Below are 21,186 nucleotides of genomic sequence, written 5' to 3'. Positions count from 1 at the left end.
CACATAGACCACACATCAAGCCAATATTACTGAGAGGCACACATAGACCACACATCCAACCAATATTACTGAGAGGCACACATAGACCACACATCCAACCAATATTACTGAAAGGCACACATAGACCACACATCCAACCAATATTACTGAGGGGCACACATAGACCACACATCTAACCAATATTATTGAGAGGCACACATAGACCACACATCCAACCAATATTACTGAGAGGCACACATAGACCACACATCCAACCAATATTACTGAGAGGCACACATAGACCACACATCAAGCCAATATTACTGAGAGGCACACATAGACCACACATCCAACCAATATTACTGAGAGGCACACATAGACCACACATCCAACCAATATTACTGAGAGGCACACATAGACCACACATCCAACCAATATTACTGAGGGGCACACATAGACCACACATCCAACCAATATTACTGAGAGGCACACATAGACCACACATCCAACCAATATTACTGAGAGGCACACATAGACCACACATCAAGCCAATATTACTGAGGGGCACACATAGACCACACATCCAACCAATATTACTGAGAGGCACACATAGACCACACATCCAACCAATATTACTGAGAGGCACACATAGACCACACATCAAGCCAATAATAGTGAGAGGCACACATAGACCACACATCCAACCAATATTACTGAGAGGCACATATAGACCACACATCAAGCTAATATTACTGAGGGGCACACATAGACCACACATCCAACCAATATTACTGAGAGGCACACATAGACCACACATCTAACCAATATTACTGAGAGGCACACATAGACCACACATCCAACCAATATTACTGAGAGGCACACATAGACCACACATCCAACCAATATTACTGAGAGGCACACATAGACCACACATCAAGCCAATATTAGTGAGAGCCACACATAGACCACACATCCAACCAATATTACTGAGAGGCACATATAGACCACACATCCAACCAATAATACTGAGAGGCACACATAGACCACACATCAAGCCAATATTACTGAGAGGCACACATAGACAACACATCTAACCAATATTACTGAGAGGCACACATAGACCACACATCCAACCAATATTACTGAGAGGCACACATAGACCACACATCAAGCCAATATTACTGAGAGGCACACATAGACCACACATCAAACCAATATTACTGAGAGGCACACATAGACCACACATCTAACCAATATTACTGAGAGGCACACATAGACCACACATCCAACCAATATTACTGAGAGGCACACATAGACCACACATCCAACCAATATTACTGAGAGGCACACATAGACCACACATCCAACCAATATTACTGAGAGGCACACATAGACCACACATCAAGCCAATATTACTGAGAGGCACACATAGACCACACATCCAACCTACATTACTAAGAGGCACACATAGACCACACATCCAACAAATATTACTGAGAGGCACACATAGACCACACATCAAGCCAATATTAGTGAGAGGCACACATAGACCACACATCCAACCAATATTACTGAGAGGCACACATAGACCACACATCTAACCAATATTACTGAGAGGCACACATAGACCACACATCCAACCAATATTACTGAGAGGCACACATAGACCACACATCCAACCAATATTACTGAGAGGCACACATAGACCACACATCAAGCCAATATTACTGAGAGGCACACATAGACCACACATCCAACCAATATTACTGAAAGGCACACATAGACCACACATCCAACCAATATTACTGAGAGGCACACATAGGCCACACATCTAACCAATATTACTGAGAGGCACACATAGACCACACATCCAACCAATATTACTGAGAGGCACACATAGACCACACATCCAACCAATATTACTGAGAGGCACACATAGACCACACATCAAGTCAATATTACTGAGTGGCACACATAGACCACACATCCAACCAATATTACTGAGAGGCACACATAGACCACACATCAAGCCAATATTACTGAGGGGCACACATAGACCACACATCCAACCAATATTACTGAGAGGCACACATAGACTACACATCTAACCAATAACACTGAGAGGCACACATAGACCACACATCCAACCAATATTACTGAGAGGCACACATAGACCACACATCCAACCAATAATACTGAGAGGCACACATAGACCACACATCAAGCCAATATTACTGAGAGGCACACATAGACCACACATCTAACCAATATTACTGAGAGGCACACATAGACCACACATCCAACCAATATTACTGAGAGGCACACATAGACCACACATCAAGCCAATATTACTGAGAGGCACACATAGACCACACATCCAACCAATATTACTGAGAGGCACACATAGACCACACATCCAACCAATATTACTGAGAGGCACACATAGACCACACATCAAGCCAATATTAGTAAGAGGCACACATAGACCACACATCCAACCAATATTACTGAAAGGCACACATAGACCACACATCTAACCAATATTACTGAGAGGCACACATAGACCACACATCCAACCAATATTACTGAGAGGCACACATAGACCACACATCCAAACAATAATACTGAGAGGCACACATAGACCACACATCCAACCAATATTACTGAGAGGCACACATAGACCACACATCAAGCCAATATTACTGAGAGGCACACATAGAAAACACATCTAACCAATATTACTGAGAGGCACACATAGACCACACATCAAGCCAATATTACTGAGAGGCACACATAGACCACACATCCAACCAATATTACTGAGAGGCACACATAGACCACACATCAAGCCAATATTAGTGAGAGGCACACATAGACCACACATCAAGCCAATATTACTGAGAGGCACACATAGACCACACATCTAACCAATATTACTGAGAGGCACACATAGACCACACATCTAACCAATATTACTGAGAGGCACACATAGACCACACATCCAACCAATATTACTGAGAGGCACACATAGACCACACATCAAGCCAATATTACTGAGAGGCACACATAGACCACACATCCAACCAATATTACTGAGAAGCACACACAGACCACACATCCAACCAATATTACTGAGGGGCACACATAGACCACACATCCAACCAATATTACTAAGAGGCACACATAGACCACACATCCAACCAATATTACTGAGAGGCACACATAGACAGCACATCCAACCAATATTACTGAGAGGCACACATAGACCACATATCCATCCAATATTACTGAGAGGCACACATAGACCACACATCCAACCAATATTACTGAGAGGCACACATAGACCACACATCCAACCAATATTACTGAGAGGCACACATAGACCACACATCCAACCAATATTACTGAAAGGCACACATAGACCACACATCCAACCAATATTACTAAGAGGCACACATAGACAGCACATCCAACCAATATTACTGAGAGGGACACATAGACCACACATCCAACCAATATTACTGAGAGGCACACATAGACCACACATCCAACCAATATTACTGAGAGGCACACATAGACCACACATCCAACCAATATTACTGAGAGGCACACATAGACCACACATCCAACCAATATTACTGAGAGGCACACATAGACCACACATCCAACCAATATTACTGAGAGGCACACATAGACCACACATCAAGCCAATATTAGTGAGAGCCACACATAGACCACACATCCAACCAATATTACTGAGAGGCACATATAGACCACACATCCAACCAATAATACTGAAAGGCACACATAGACCACACATCAAGCCAATATTACTGAGAGGCACACATAGACAACACATCTAACCAATATTACTGAGAGGCACACATAGACCACACATCCAACCAATATTACTGAGAGGCACACATAGACCACACATCAAGCCAATATTACTGAGAGGCACACATAGACCACACATCAAACCAATATTACTGAGAGGCACACATAGACCACACATCTAACCAATATTACTGAGAGGCACACATAGACCACACATCCAACCAATATTACTGAGAGGCACACATAGACCACACATCCAAACAATAATACTGAGAGGCACACATAGACCACACATCCAACCAATATTACTGAGAGGCACACATAGACCACACATCAAGCCAATATTACTGAGAGGCACACATAGAAAACACATCTAACCAATATTACTGAGAGGCACACATAGACCACACATCAAGCCAATATTACTGAGAGGCACACATAGACCACACATCCAACCAATATTACTGAGAGGCACACACAGACCACACATCCAACCAATATTACTGAGGGGCACACATAGACCACACATCCAACCAATATTACTGAGAGGCACACATAGACCACACATCCAACCAATATTACTGAGAGGCACACATAGACCACACATCAAGCCAATATTACTGAGGGGCACACATAGACCACACATCCAACCAATATTACTGAGAGGCACACATAGACCACACATCCAACCAATATTACTGAGAGGCACACATAGACCACACATCAAGCCAATATTAGTGAGAGACACACATAGACCACACATCCAACCAATATTACTGAGAGGCACACATAGACCACACATCCAAACAATAATACTGAGAGGCACACATAGACCACACATCCAACCAATATTACTGAGAGGCACACATAGACCACACATCAAGCCAATATTACTGAGAGGCACACATAGAAAACACATCTAACCAATATTACTGAGAGGCACACATAGACCACACATCAAGCCAATATTACTGAGAGGCACACATAAACCACACATCCAACCAATATTACTGAGAGGCACACATAGACCACACATCAAGCCAATATTAGTGAGAGGCACACATAGACCACACATCAAGCCAATATTACTGAGAGGCACACATAGACCACACATCTAACCAATATTACTGAGAGGCACACATAGACCACACATCTAACCAATATTACTGAGAGGCACACATAGACCACACATCCAACCAATATTACTGAGAGGCACACATAGACCACACATCAAGCCAATATTACTGAGAGGCACACATAGACCACACATCCAACCAATATTACTGAGAGGCACACACAGACCACACATCCAACCAATATTACTGAGGGGCACACATAGACCACACATCCAACCAATATTACTGAGAGGCACACATAGACCACACATCCAACCAATATTACTGAGAGGCACACATAGACCACACATCAAGCCAATATTAGTGAGAGACACACATAGACCACACATCCAACCAATATTACTGAGAGGCACATATAGACCACACATCAAGCCAATATTACTGAGGGGCACACATAGACCACACATCCAACCAATATTACTGAGAGGCACACATAGACCACACATCTAACCAATATTACTGAGAGGCACACATAGACAAAACATCTAACCAATATTACTGAGAGGCACACATAGACCACACATCCAACCAATATTACTGAGAGGCACACATAGACCACACATCAAGCCAATATTACTGAGAGGCACACATAGACCACACATCCAACCAATATTACTGAGAGGCACACATAGACCACACATCTAACCAATATTACTGAGAGGCACACATAGACCACACATCCAACCAATATTACTGAGAGGCACACATAGACCACACATCCAACCAATATTACTGAGAGGCACACATAGACCACACATCCAACCAATATTACTGAGAGGCACACGTAGCCCACACATCAAGCCAATATTAGTGAGAGGCACACATAGACCACACATCCAACCAATATTACTGAGAGGCACACATAGACCACACATCAAGCCAATATTACTGAGAGGCACACATAGAAAACACATCTAACCAATATTACTGAGAGGCACACATAGACCACACATCAAGCCAATATTACTGAGAGGCACACATAGACCACACATCCAACCAATATTACTGAGAGGCACACATAGACCACACATCAAGCCAATATTAGTGAGAGGCACACATAGACCACAAATCAAGCCAATATTACTGAGAGGCACACATAGACCACACATCTAACCAATATTACTGAGAGGCACACATAGACCACACATCTAACCAATATTACTGAGAGGCACACATAGACCACACATCCAACCAATATTACTGAGAGGCACACATAGACCACACATCAAGCCAATATTACTGAGAGGCACACATAGACCACACATCCAACCAATATTACTGAGAGGCACACACAGACCACACATCCAACCAATATTACTGAGGGGCACACATAGACCACACATCCAACCAATATTACTGAGAGGCACACATAGACCACACATCCAACCAATATTACTGAGAGGCACACATAGACCACACATCAAGCCAATATCACTGAGGGGCACACATAGACCACACATCCAACCAATATTACTGAGAGGCACACATAGACCACACATCCAACCAATATTACTGAGAGGCACACATAGACCACACATCAAGCCAATATTAGTGAGAGACACACATAGACCACACATCCAACCAATATTACTGAGAGGCACATATAGACCACACATCAAGCCAATATTACTGAGGGGCACACATAGACCACACATCCAACCAATATTACTGAGAGGCACACATAGACCACACATCTAACCAATATTACTGAGAGGCACACATAGACAAAACATCTAACCAATATTACTGAGAGGCACACATAGACCACACATCCAACCAATATTACTGAGAGGCACACATAGACCACACATCAAGCCAATATTACTGAGAGGCACACATAGACCACACATCCAACCAATATTACTGAGAGGCACACATAGACCACACATCTAACCAATATTACTGAGAGGCACACATAGACCACACATCCAACCAATATTACTGAGAGGCACACATAGACCACACATCCAACCAATATTACTGAGAGGCACACATAGACCACACATCCAACCAATATTACTGAGAGGCACACGTAGCCCACACATCAAGCCAATATTAGTGAGAGGCACACATAGACCACACATCCAACCAATATTACTGAGAGGCACACATAGATCACACATCTAACCAATATTACTGAGAGGCACACAAAGACCACACATCCAACCAATATTACTGAGAGGCACACATAGACCACACATTCAACCAATATTACTGAGAGGCACACATAGAGCACACATCAAGCCAATATTACTGAGAGGCACACATAGTCCACACATCCAACCAATATTACTGAAAGGCACACATAGACCACACATCCAACCAATATTACTGAGAGGCACACATAGGCCACACATCTAACCAATATTACTGAGAGGCACACATAGACCACACATCCAACCAATATTACTGAGAGGCACACATAGACCACACATCCAACCAATATTACTGAGAGGCACACATAGACCACACATCAAGTCAATATTACTGAGTGGCACACATAGACCACACATCCAACCAATATTACTAAGAGGCACACATAGACCACACATCAAGCCAATATTACTGAGGGGCACACATAGACCACACATCCAACCAATATTACTGAGAGGCACACATAGACTACACATCTAACCAATATTACTGAGAGGCACACATAGACCACACATCCAACCAATATTACTGAGAGGCACACATACACCACACATCCAACCAATAATACTGAGAGGCACACATAGACCACACATCAAGCCAATATTACTGAGAGGCACACATAGACCACACATCTAACCAATATTACTGAGAGGCACACATAGACCACACATCAAGCCAATATTACTGAAAGGCACACATAGACCACACATCAAGCCAATATTACTGAGAGGCACACATAGACCACACATCCAACCAATATTACTGAGAGGCACACATAGACCACACATCCAACCAATATTACTGAGAGGCACACATAGACCACACATCAAGCCAATATTAGTAAGAGGCACACATAGACCACACATCCAACCAATATTACTGAAAGGCACACATAGACCACATATCTAACCAATAATACTGATAGGCACACATAGACCACACATCCAACCAATATTACTGAGAGGCACACATAGACCACACATCAAGCCAATATTACTGAGAGGCGCACATAGACCACACATCCAACCAATATTACTGAGAGGCACACATAGACCACACATCAAGCCAATATTACTGAGAGGCACACATAGACAACACATCTAACCAATATTACTGAGAGGCACACATAGACCACACATCCAACCAATATTACTGAGAGGCACACATAGACCACACATCAAGCCAATATTACTGAGAGGCACACATAGACCACACATCCAACCAATATTACTGAGAGGCACACATAGACCACACATCTAACCAATATTACTGAGAGGCACACATAGACCACACATCCAACCAATATTACTGAGAGGCACACATAGACCACACATCCAACCAATATTACTGAGAGGCACACATAGACCACACATCCAACCAATATTACTGAGAGGCACACATAGACCACACATCAAGCCAATATTAGTGAGAGGCACACATAGACCACACATCCAACCAATATTACTGAGAGGCACACATAGACCACACATCTAACCAATATTACTGAGAGGCACACAAAGACCACACATCCAACCAATATTACTGAGAGGCACACATAGACCACACATCTAACCAATATTACTGAGAGGCACACAAAGACCACACATCCAACCAATATTACTGAGAGGCACACATAGACCACACATCCAACCAATATTACTGAGAGGCACACATAGACCACACATCAAGCCAATATTACTGAGAGGCACGCATAGACCACACATCCAACCAATATTACTGAGAGGCACACATAGACCACACATCCAACCAATATTACTGAGAGGCACACATAGACCACACATCTAACCAATAACACTGAGAGGCACACATAGACCACACATCCAACCAATATTACTGAGAGGCACACATAGACCACACATCTAACCAATAACACTGAGAGGCACACATAGACCACACATCAAGTCAATATTACTGAGAGGCACACATAGACCACACATCCAACCAATATTACTGAGAGGCACACATAGTCCACACATCAAGCCAATATTACTGAGAGGCACACATAGACCACAAATCCAACCAATATTACCGAGAGGCGCACATAGACCACACATCCAACCAATATTACCGAGAGGCACTCATAGACCACACATCCAACCAATATTACTGAGAGGCACACATAGACCACGAATCCAACCAGTATTACTGAGAGGCGCACATAGACCACACATCCAACCAATATTACTGAGAGGCACTCATAGACCACACATCCAACCAATATTACTGAGAGGCACACATAGACCACACATCAAGTCAATATTACTGAGTGGCACACATAGACCACACATCCAACCAATATTACTGAGAGGCACACATAGACCACACATCAAGCCAATATTACTGAGGGGCACACATAGACCACACATCCAACCAATATTACTGAGAGGCACACATAGACTACACATCTAACCAATATTACTGAGAGGCACACATAGACCACACATCCAACCAATATTACTGAGAGGCACACATACACCACACATCCAACCAATAATACTGAGAGGCACACATAGACCACACATCAAGCCAATATTACTGAGAGGCACACATAGACCACACATCTAACCAATATTACTGAGAGGCACACATAGACCACACATCAAGCCAATATTACTGAAAGGCACACATAGACCACACATCAAGCCAATATTACTGAGAGGCACACATAGACCACACATCCAACCAATATTACTGAGAGGCACACATAGACCACACATCCAACCAATATTACTGAGAGGCACGCATAGACCACACATCAAGCCAATATTAGTAAGAGGCACACATAGACCACACATCCAACCAATATTACTGAAAGGCACACATAGACCACATATCTAACCAATAATACTGATAGGCACACATAGACCACACATCCAACCAATATTACTGAGAGGCACACATAGACCACACATCAAGCCAATATTACTGACAGGCGCACATAGACCACACATCCAACCAATATTACTGAGAGGCACACATAGACCACACATCAAGCCAATATTACTGAGAGGCACACATAGACAACACATCTAACCAATATTACTGAGAGGCACACATAGACCACACATCCAACCAATATTACTGAGAGGCACACATAGACCACACATCAAGCCAATATTACTGAGAGGCACACATAGACCACACATCCAACCAATATTACTGAGAGGCACACATAGACCACACATCTAACCAATATTACTGAGAGGCACACATAGACCACACATCCAACCAATATTACTGAGAGGCACACATAGACCACACATCCAACCAATATTACTGAGAGGCACACATAGACCACACATCCAACCAATATTACTGAGAGGCACACATAGACCACACATCAAGCCAATATTAGTGAGAGGCACACATAGACCACACATCCAACCAATATTACTGAGAGGCACACATAGACCACACATCTAACCAATATTACTGAGAGGCACACAAAGACCACACATCCAACCAATATTACTGAGAGGCACACATAGACCACACATCTAACCAATATTACTGAGAGGCACACAAAGACCACACATCCAACCAATATTACTGAGAGGCACACATAGACCACACATCCAACCAATATTACTGAGAGGCACACATAGACCACACATCAAGCCAATATTACTGAGAGGCACGCATAGACCACACATCCAACCAATATTACTGAGAGGCACACATAGACCACACATCCAACCAATATTACTGAGAGGCACACATAGACCACACATCTAACCAATAACACTGAGAGGCACACATAGACCACACATCCAACCAATATTACTGAGAGGCACACATAGACCACACATCTAACCAATAACACTGAGAGGCACACATAGACCACACATCAAGTCAATATTACTGAGAGGCACACATAGACCACACATCCAACCAATATTACTGAGAGGCACACATAGTCCACACATCAAGCCAATATTACTGAGAGGCACACATAGACCACGAATCCAACCAATATTACCGAGAGGCGCACATAGACCACACATCCAACCAATATTACCGAGAGGCACTCATAGACCACACATCCAACCAATATTACTGAGAGGCACACATAGACCACGAATCCAACCAGTATTACTGAGAGGCGCACATAGACCACACATCCAACCAATATTACTGAGAGGCACTCATAGACCACACATCCAACCAATATTACTGAGGGGCAAGCATAGATCACACATCCAACCAATATTATGGAAAGGCACACTTAGACCACAAATCCAACCAATATTACTGAGAGGCACACATAGACCACACATCCAACCAATATTACTGAGAGGCACACATAGACAACACATCTAACCAATATTACTGAGAGGCACACATAGACCACACATCCAACCAATATTACTGAGAGGCACACATAGACCACACATCAAGCCAATATTACTGAGAGGCACACATAGACCACACATCCAACCAATATTACTGAGAGGCACACATAGACCACACATCTAACCAATATTACTGAGAGGCACACATAGACCACACATCCAACCAATATTACTGAGAGGCACACATAGACCACACATCCAACCAATATTACTGAGAGGCACACATAGACCACACATCCAACCAATATTACTGAGAGGCACACGTAGCCCACACATCAAGCCAATATTAGTGAGAGGCACACATAGACCACACATCCAACCAATATTACTGAGAGGCACACATAGACCACACATCTAACCAATATTACTGAGAGGCACACAAAGACCACACATCCAACCAATATTACTGAGAGGCACACATAGACCACACATTCAACCAATATTACTGAGAGGCACACATAGAGCACACATCAAGCCAATATTACTGAGAGGCACACATAGTCCACACATCCAACCAATATTACTGAAAGGCACACATAGACCACACATCCAACCAATATTACTGAGAGGCACACATAGGCCACACATCTAACCAATATTACTGAGAGGCACACATAGACCACACATCCAACCAATATTACTGAGAGGCACACATAGACCACACATCAAGTCAATATTACTGAGTGGCACACATAGACCACACATCCAACCAATATTACTGAGAGGCACACATAGACCACACATCAAGCCAATATTACTGAGGGGCACACATAGACTACACATCCAACCAATATTACTGAGAGGCACACATAGACTACACATCTAACCAATATTACTGAGAGGCACACATAGACCACACATCCAACCAATATTATTGAGAGGCACACATACACCACACATCCAACCAATAATACTGAGAGGCACACATAGACCACACATCAAGCCAATATTACTGAGAGGCACACATAGACCACACATCTAACCAATATTACTGAGAGGCACACATAGACCACACATCCAACCAATATTACTGAGAGGCACACATAGACCACACATCAAGCCAATATTACTGAGAGGCACACATAGACCACACATCCAACCAATATTACTGAGAGGCACACATAGACCACACATCCAACCAATATTACTGAGAGGCACACATAGACCACACATCAAGCCAATATTAGTAAGAGGCACACATAGACCACACATCCAACCAATATTACTGAAAGGCACACATAGACCACATATCTAACCAATAATACTGATAGGCACACATAGACCACACATCCAACCAATATTACTGAGAGGCACACATAGACCACACATCAAGCCAATATTACTGAGAGGCGCACATAGACCACACATCCAACCAATATTACTGAGAGGCACACATAGACCACACATCAAGCCAATATTACTGAGAGGCACACATAGACAACACATCTAACCAATATTACTGAGAGGCACACATAGACCACACATCCAACCAATATTACTGAGAGGCACACATAGACCACACATCAAGCCAATATTACTGAGAGGCACACATAGACCACACATCCAACCAATATTACTGAGAGGCACACATAGACCACACATCTAACCAATATTACTGAGAGGCACACATAGACCACACATCCAACCAATATTACTGAGAGGCACACATAGACCACACATCCAACCAATAATACTGAGAGGCACACATAGACCACACATCAAGCCAATATTACTGAGAGGCACACATAGACCACACATCTAACCAATATTACTGAGAGGCACACATAGACCACACATCCAACCAATATTACTGAGAGGCACACATAGACCACACATCAAGCCAATATTACTGAGAGGCACACATAGACCACACATCCAACCAATATTACTGAGAGGCACACATAGACCACACATCCAACCAATATTACTGAGAGGCACACATAGACCACACATCAAGCCAATATTAGTAAGAGGCACACATAGACCACACATCCAACCAATATTACTGAAAGGCACACATAGACCACATATCTAACCAATAATACTGATAGGCACACATAGACCACACATCCAACCAATATTACTGAGAGGCACACATAGACCACACATCAAGCCAATATTACTGAGAGGCGCACATAGACCACACATCCAACCAATATTACTGAGAGGCACACATAGACCACACATCAAGCCAATATTACTGAGAGGCACACATAGACAACACATCTAACCAATATTACTGAGAGGCACACATAGACCACACATCCAACCAATATTACTGAGAGGCACACATAGACCACACATCAAGCCAATATTACTGAGAGGCACACATAGACCACACATCCAACCAATATTACTGAGAGGCACACATAGACCACACATCTAACCAATATTACTGAGAGGCACACATAGACCACACATCCAACCAATATTACTGAGAGGCACACATAGACCACACATCCAACCAATATTACTGAGAGGCACACATAGACCACACATCCAACCAATATTACTGAGAGGCACACATAGACCACACATCAAGCCAATATTAGTGAGAGGCACACATAGACCACACATCCAACCAATATTACTGAGAGGCACACATAGACCACACATCTAACCAATATTACTGAGAGGCACACAAAGACCACACATCCAACCAATATTACTGAGAGGCACACATAGACCACACATCTAACCAATATTACTGAGAGGCACACAAAGACCACACATCCAACCAATATTACTGAGAGGCACACATAGACCACACATCCAACCAATATTACTGAGAGGCACACATAGACCACACATCAAGCCAATATTACTGAGAGGCACGCATAGACCACACATCCAACCAATATTACTGAGAGGCACACATAGACCACACATCCAACCAATATTACTGAGAGGCACACATAGACCACACATCAAGTCAATATTACTGAGAGGCACACATAGACCACACATCCAACCAATATTACTGAGAGGCACACATAGACCACACATCAAGCCAATATTACTGAGAGGCACACATAGACCACGAATCCAACCAATATTACCGAGAGGCGCACATAGACCACACATCCAACCAATATTACCGAGAGGCACTCATAGACCACACATCCAACCAATATTACTGAGAGGCACACATAGACCACGAATCCAACCAGTATTACTGAGAGGCGCACATAGACCACACATCCAACCAATATTACTGAGAGGCACTCATAGACCACACATCCAACCAATATTACTGAGGGGCAAGCATAGATCACACATCCAACCAATATTATGGAAAGGCACACTTAGACCACAAATCCAACCAATATTACTGAGAGGCACACATAGACCACACATCCAACCAATATTACTGAGAGGCACACATAGACCACACATCCAACCAATATTACTGAGAGGCACACATTGACCCCACATCCAGCCTATATTACATGGAGATACAACAGAGCTCACAGCCAGCCTATATTACTGGGACAGACATTCAGACATCATATACAACCTATATCACTGTGAGAGATACATAAACCTCACATCCAGCCAATATTACTGGGAGAGACACACAGACCTCACATGCAGCCTATATTACTCGGAGATACACCAGAGCTCACATCCAGCCTATATTACTCGGAGATACAACAGAGCTCACATCCAGCCTATATTACTGAGTCAGACATTCAGACTTCAAATGCAACCTATATCACAGTGAGAGACACATAAACCTCACATCCAGCCTGTATTACTGGGAGAGAAACACAGACCTCACATCCAGCCTATATTAATGGGACAGACATACATACCTCATGTATAGCCTATATTACTGTGAGAGTGGCCCTCTCTCTGCAGGTTTCTTGTGGCACCATGTTCTTTCCATTTGATGATGGATTTGATGGTGCTCAGGGGGATCATCAGATATTGAGATATTTTTATTTATAACCCAACCCTAAATAGTACTTCTCAACAACTTTGTCCTTCGATTGTTTGGAGATCTCCTTGGTCTTCATGGTATTGTTTGGGAATCTCCTTGGTCTTCATGGTGTTGTTTGGAGTTCTCCTTGGTCTTCATGGTGTTGTTTGGGGATCTCCTTGGTCTTCATGGTGTTGTTTGGAGATCTCCTTGGTCTTCATGGTGTTTGGAGATCTCCTTTGTCTTCATGGTGTTGTTTGGAGATCCCATTGGTGTTCATGGTGTTGTTTGGAGATCTCCTTAGTCTTCATGGTGTTGTTTGGAGATCTCCTTTGTCTTCATGGTGTTGTTTGGAGATCTCCTTGGTCTTCATGGTGTTGTTTGGAGATCTCCTTTGTCTTCATGTTGTTGTTTGGAGATCCCATTGGTCTTCATGGTGTTGTTTGGAGATCTCCTTAGTCTTCATGGTGTGGTTTGGTTAGTGGTGCCTCTTGTTAATGGTGTTGCAGCCTCGACATGTGACAGATCGAGGTCCTGACACTAAGCATGGGACTTAATTGCTTGCACCAGAAATTGTTAGTGGCTTCATAGCAAAATGGGTGAATACATATGCACATGCCAATTTTTAGTTATTTGATCCCATTAATTTAAATTATACCCTTATTTTTCTCACTTCACCAAATTAGACTATTTAGTGTTGATGCATCACACACACAATCGGATTATAAAAATATTTAAACACTAGTTATAATGTAACAAAACAGGTAAAAAGCCAAGGGATTGAATAGTTTCACAAGCCACTGTAAGTATGGTAAAGTTTTTCACAAAGGTGCACAAGATGACCAGTCACTACCTTCCTTCAAGTCGTTTAGCTGTTTGTCGCTCTTGTTCCACTTTGTTCCAGTCTCCGAGAGGCTGTAGTATTTTTGAAGTGCTGCACAAGTTCACGTATACCACTTGTATTATAATGAATCCGCTCATTAAATTGCGATCAGTCAATCACTCGTATAATAATATCCAACAATCGTCTTACAAAGCTTTTCTCACTATGAAGGTTCATCTGTTGTAGTTTTTTCTTCACCTTCATACTGGGGATACTGGATGATCTGTCCTCCTCAATAGAAGCATCTCAGTTTGGGTTACCAATCCCCCCCCAGAAAAATGTCTGGTTTCCCACCTTCATTTGCGCTGTCTTACATTGGCTAGTGCTCAAGTTGAGATTAAAAGGCGATTTTTTCCACTTCCGCACTCTTGTTTTTGCATGATATCATAAAGAAGAAGATGGGCCTAAGCCAAATTACTCCATGTCCACCAGTCGATGAGCTTTCAGCTGATCATGTAAGTGGTTAGCCATAACCTCCCTCCGTTTATGCTTATATATCAGTACTCCCTTTGCATTCTCCACCAACATAACCATTCATATTGCCGATTCCCAATATACAGGAGGTGGTCGGGTCAGTCTGGCATATCCGCTCACCTCATTCTGTTGTTGATAAATCGACCATTCACATTTCTGTCTTTTTTGGGTGTTGTATGTTGCAGGCCGTCTCTAAAATACTTCCGACATCTCCTGGCTTTCCTCTTTGCCATAGAAGAGATAAACAACAGAAAGGACATTTTACCGAACGTTACCTTGGGTTACACAGTCTTTGCTACTTGCACATTGGACAGGAACGCTCTCCTGAGCCTGCTGAGTATTATTTCAGGGAGGATGGCAATGACCCCAAATTACAGTTACCAAAGTGGTAAATTGGCCGGTATAGTAGGACATAGACTTTCCTCCTTGTCCGTTTCCATGGGAAGCTTGTGTGGACTATATCAGTATCCTCAGGTACGTTCCTACTCTTATGAGACTCATTTATTTTTGATGATGTTTGCCCATTTTACCTTAATAACTGTATGTTGTGGGAGTCTCCTGCACTCTCCACTGTCAATCTGCTTATAAAGTTGAGATGTTTTATATTGCACAGCTTTACATTATGATGTTTTTAGGGTGATACAATGAGTAGATGACCTGAGACCTGGATGAATCTCTCTCCTCATTCCATTTTGCTAAAAGCTGAGAAAGTTTGTGGATATTGCACTAGGTACATGAGCTAGCACTACAGCCTGGGACGTGGATAGTCAAGTATATTTAAGGGATGGATTTTGCATTTTGTAAGCTAGTTAATTTTGAGCCACACCAGAACTGAGGCAAGAGCTTGGTAAGCTAGTAGCTAACAAAGTAGAGTGAAGGCAAAGAGATTGGTGATTCGGTGATACAGAGCTTTATGGTTACACAGCGGAGTTAAGGCACAGAGCTTGTTGGTTACACGGTAATGATGAGTGACAGAGCTTGGTGGTTACACGGTAATGATGAGTGACAGAGCTTGGTGGTTACACGGTAATGATGAGTGACACAGCTTGGTGGTTACACGGTAATGATGAGTGACACAGCTTGGTGGATTCAGAAACCACAATCTTTTAACATTGTGTACAATATAACTCCCACCAGATGGTTGCAGGGTATCGCAGACTGTCTTGATTACTGTGTCATATTAACATAGTTTTTAAGGTTGAAGGAAGACTAAGTCCATCTAGTTCACCCCATAGCCTAACATGTTGATCCAGAGGAAGGCAAAAAAAAACCATGTGGCAAACACTAAGCTCCACATTGGGGAAAAAAATTCCTTCCCGACTCCATACGACAATCAGACTAGTTCCCTGGATCAACGTCCTATCAAGGAATCTAGTATATATAACCTGCAATATTATACATCCAGGCCCTTCTTAAATGTTAGTAGTGAATCACTCATTACAACATCATGCGGCAGAGAGCTCCATAGTCTCACTGCTCTTACAGTAAAGAATCCTCGTCTGTGATTATGATTAAACCTTCTTTCCTCCAGACGTAGAAGATGCCCCCTTGTCCCCGTCTCAGAGTAAAAAGATCAGTAGACAGGTCTTTGTACTGTCCCCTCATATACTTGTACATAGTAATAAGATCACCCCTAAGCCTTCGTTTTTCCAAACTAAATAACCCCAAGTGTAATAACCTGTCTTGGTATTGCAGACCCCCCAGTCCTCTAATAACCTGTCTTGGTATTGCAGACCCCCCAGTCCTCTAATAACCTGTCTTGGTATTGCAGACCCCCCAGTCCTCTAATAACCTGTCTTGGTATTGCAGACCCCCCAGTCCTCTAATAACCTGTCTTGGTATTGCAGACCCCCCCGTCCTCTAATAACCTGTCTTGGTATTGCAGACCCCCCAGTCCTCTAATAACCTGTCTTGGTATTGCAGACCCCCCAGTCCTCTAATAACCTGTCTTGGTATTGCAGACCCCCCAGTCCTCTAATAACCTGTCTTGGTATTGCAGACCCCCCAGTCCTCTAATAACCTGTCTTGGTATTGCAGACCCCCCAGTCCTCTAATAACCTGTCTTGGTATTGTAGACCCCCCAGTCCTCTAATAACCTTGGTCGCTCTTCTCTGCACCCGCTCTAGTTCAGCTATGTCTTTCTTATACACCAGAGACCAGAACTGTACACAGTATTCTAAGTGTGGTCGCACTAATGACTTGTATAGAGGGAAAATTATATTCTCCTCATGAGCATCTAGGCCTCTTTTAATGCATCCCATTATTTTATTTGCCTTTGCAGCAGCTGCCTGACACTGGCCAAAATTTTGGAGGAAAAAAGTGCGTCTTATAGTCCGAAAAATAGGGTACATATATTTTCCCCTATTCTCATTGTTCTCCTTTTATGTATTAACCTTTTGTGTGAACCGTATCAAAAGCTTTTGAAAAGTCCATATACACAACATCCACTGCATTTCCTTGGTCCAGTCCAGAACTTGCCTCCTCATAAAAACTGATCAGATTAGTTTGACAGGAACGGTCCCTCGTAAACCCATGTTGATATTGGGTCATGAGGTTATTCTTCTTCAGATACTCTAGTATAGCATCTCTTAGGAAACCCTCCAGGATTTTACCCACAGTAGAGGCTAAGCTTACCGGCCTATAATTTCCAGGTTCGGTTTTTGTCCCCTTTTTGAATATTGGCACCACATTTGCTATACGCCAGTCCTGTGGTACAGACCCTGTTATTATGGAATCTTTAAAGATTAAAAATAATGGTCTATCTATGACGTTACTTAATTCCTGCAGTATTCGCGGGTGTATCCCATCCGGGCCCGGGGATTTGTCAACTTTAGTGGTTTTTAGACGCCGCCGTACTTCCTGCTGGGTGAAGCAAGTGACATTTAATGGAGAATGTTTGTTATCACTGATCAGGTTTTCTGTCATGCGATTTTCTTGTGTAAATACTGTTGCAAAAAAATCATTTAGCATATTGGCTTTTTCCTCATCCTCATCCACCATTTCACCAAGACTATTTTTAAGGGGGCCAACACTATCATTTTTTAGTTTTTTACTATTTATGTAGTTAAAGAATATTTTGGGATTATTTTTACTTTCTCTGGCAATGATTCTCTCTGCCTCAATCTTTGCTGCCTTGATTTGGTTTTTACAGAATTTATTTAATTTTCTGTATTTATTTAATGCCTCATCACTACCTACTTGCTTTAGTTCTCTAAATGCTTTCTTTTTGTCACTTATTGCACCCCTTACAGCTCTATTTAGCCATAGTGGTTTCCTCCTATTTCTAGCATGTTTATTCCCATAGGGTATATATTGTGCACAGGTCCTATTCAGGATGTCTATAAATGTCTCCCATTTGCTTTGTGTAGTTTTATGTCTCAGGATATCGTCCCAGTTTATTGCACTAAGATCATCTCTCAACCGTTGGAAATTTGCCTTCCTGAAGTTTAGAGTCCTTGTAACCCCTCTACTACACATCTTATTAAAGGATACATGAAAACGTATTATTTTGTGATCACTATTACTCAAGTGACCCCCAACTCGTATATTTGATATGCGGTCTGGTCTGTTGGTTAATATTAGGTCTAGCAGTGCCCCCCTTCTTGTTGGGTCCTGAACCAGTTGTGAAAGGTAATTGTCTCTCATAGTTGTCAAAAACCTATTACCTTTGCTTGTACAACAGGTTTCTGTCCCCCAATGTATTTCAGGGTAGTTGAAGTCCCCCATAATAATGACTTCTCCTTGAGTCGCTGCTTCATCTATTTGCTTTACGAGGATATTCTCCGCTGCTTCCATTATTTTTGGAGACTTATAACAAACCCTTATCATTAATTTATTTTTTTTTTCCCCCCTCCCCTTATCTCCACCCACAGGGACTCTACATTTTCATTAGATTCACATATATTCTCACACAAAATGGGTTTTAAGGATGATTTTACATATAAACACCCCCTCCCCCCTCGCTTGTTTGTACGGTCATTTCTGAACAGACTATAGCCCTGTAAATTAACTGCCCAGTCATGGCTCTCGTCCAGCCACGTCTCAGATATCCCTACTGTTATGCACACGCCCGGACTGACTGGCGTGTGCGGGTGTTGTGGTTCCACTGGACCATGGACCGGAGAGTGCCTGGAGGGGCGTGACTAAGTATCTGGCCGATCCGACCAAGGTGGCACGACGGCATACGACGCCAGTGCACCAGGGAGAAACCGGGCAGAGGGACCAGGTGCTACTCCAGGTCAAACTCCGGACACGGGGGTTGACCCACACTGAGATTACTGGAACAGGCAGGTTAGGCTGGCACAGACTGGTGGATGTAAGCAAACACGGCAGGTATGCAGATGGGTGGATACAGGCGAGTATGCAGGCAGGGAGGTACTGGCCGAAAGGACGGGCTGGAGCACAGAAAGGTTAAGACCCAGTACAGAC

General features: G+C 42.8%; 1 pseudogene; it reads right to left on the bottom strand.

Annotated features, from left to right (window-relative positions):
- The window catches only part of LOC141257871 (uncharacterized), an 80,835-nt pseudogene extending 64,347 nt beyond the window's left edge, over nucleotides 1-16,488 (bottom strand).
- Nucleotides 16,489-21,186: the final 4,698 nt, after the last annotated feature.

This window comes from Phyllobates terribilis, unplaced genomic scaffold (genome assembly GCF_046119375.1).
Source record: "Phyllobates terribilis strain yellow unplaced genomic scaffold, ASM4611937v1 Scaffold_3__8_contigs__length_932513732, whole genome shotgun sequence".
Classification (NCBI taxonomy): Eukaryota; Metazoa; Chordata; class Amphibia; order Anura; family Dendrobatidae; genus Phyllobates; species Phyllobates terribilis.
Note: the sequence above shows the minus strand (reverse complement) of the source record. Positions and strands in the feature narration are given on the sequence as shown.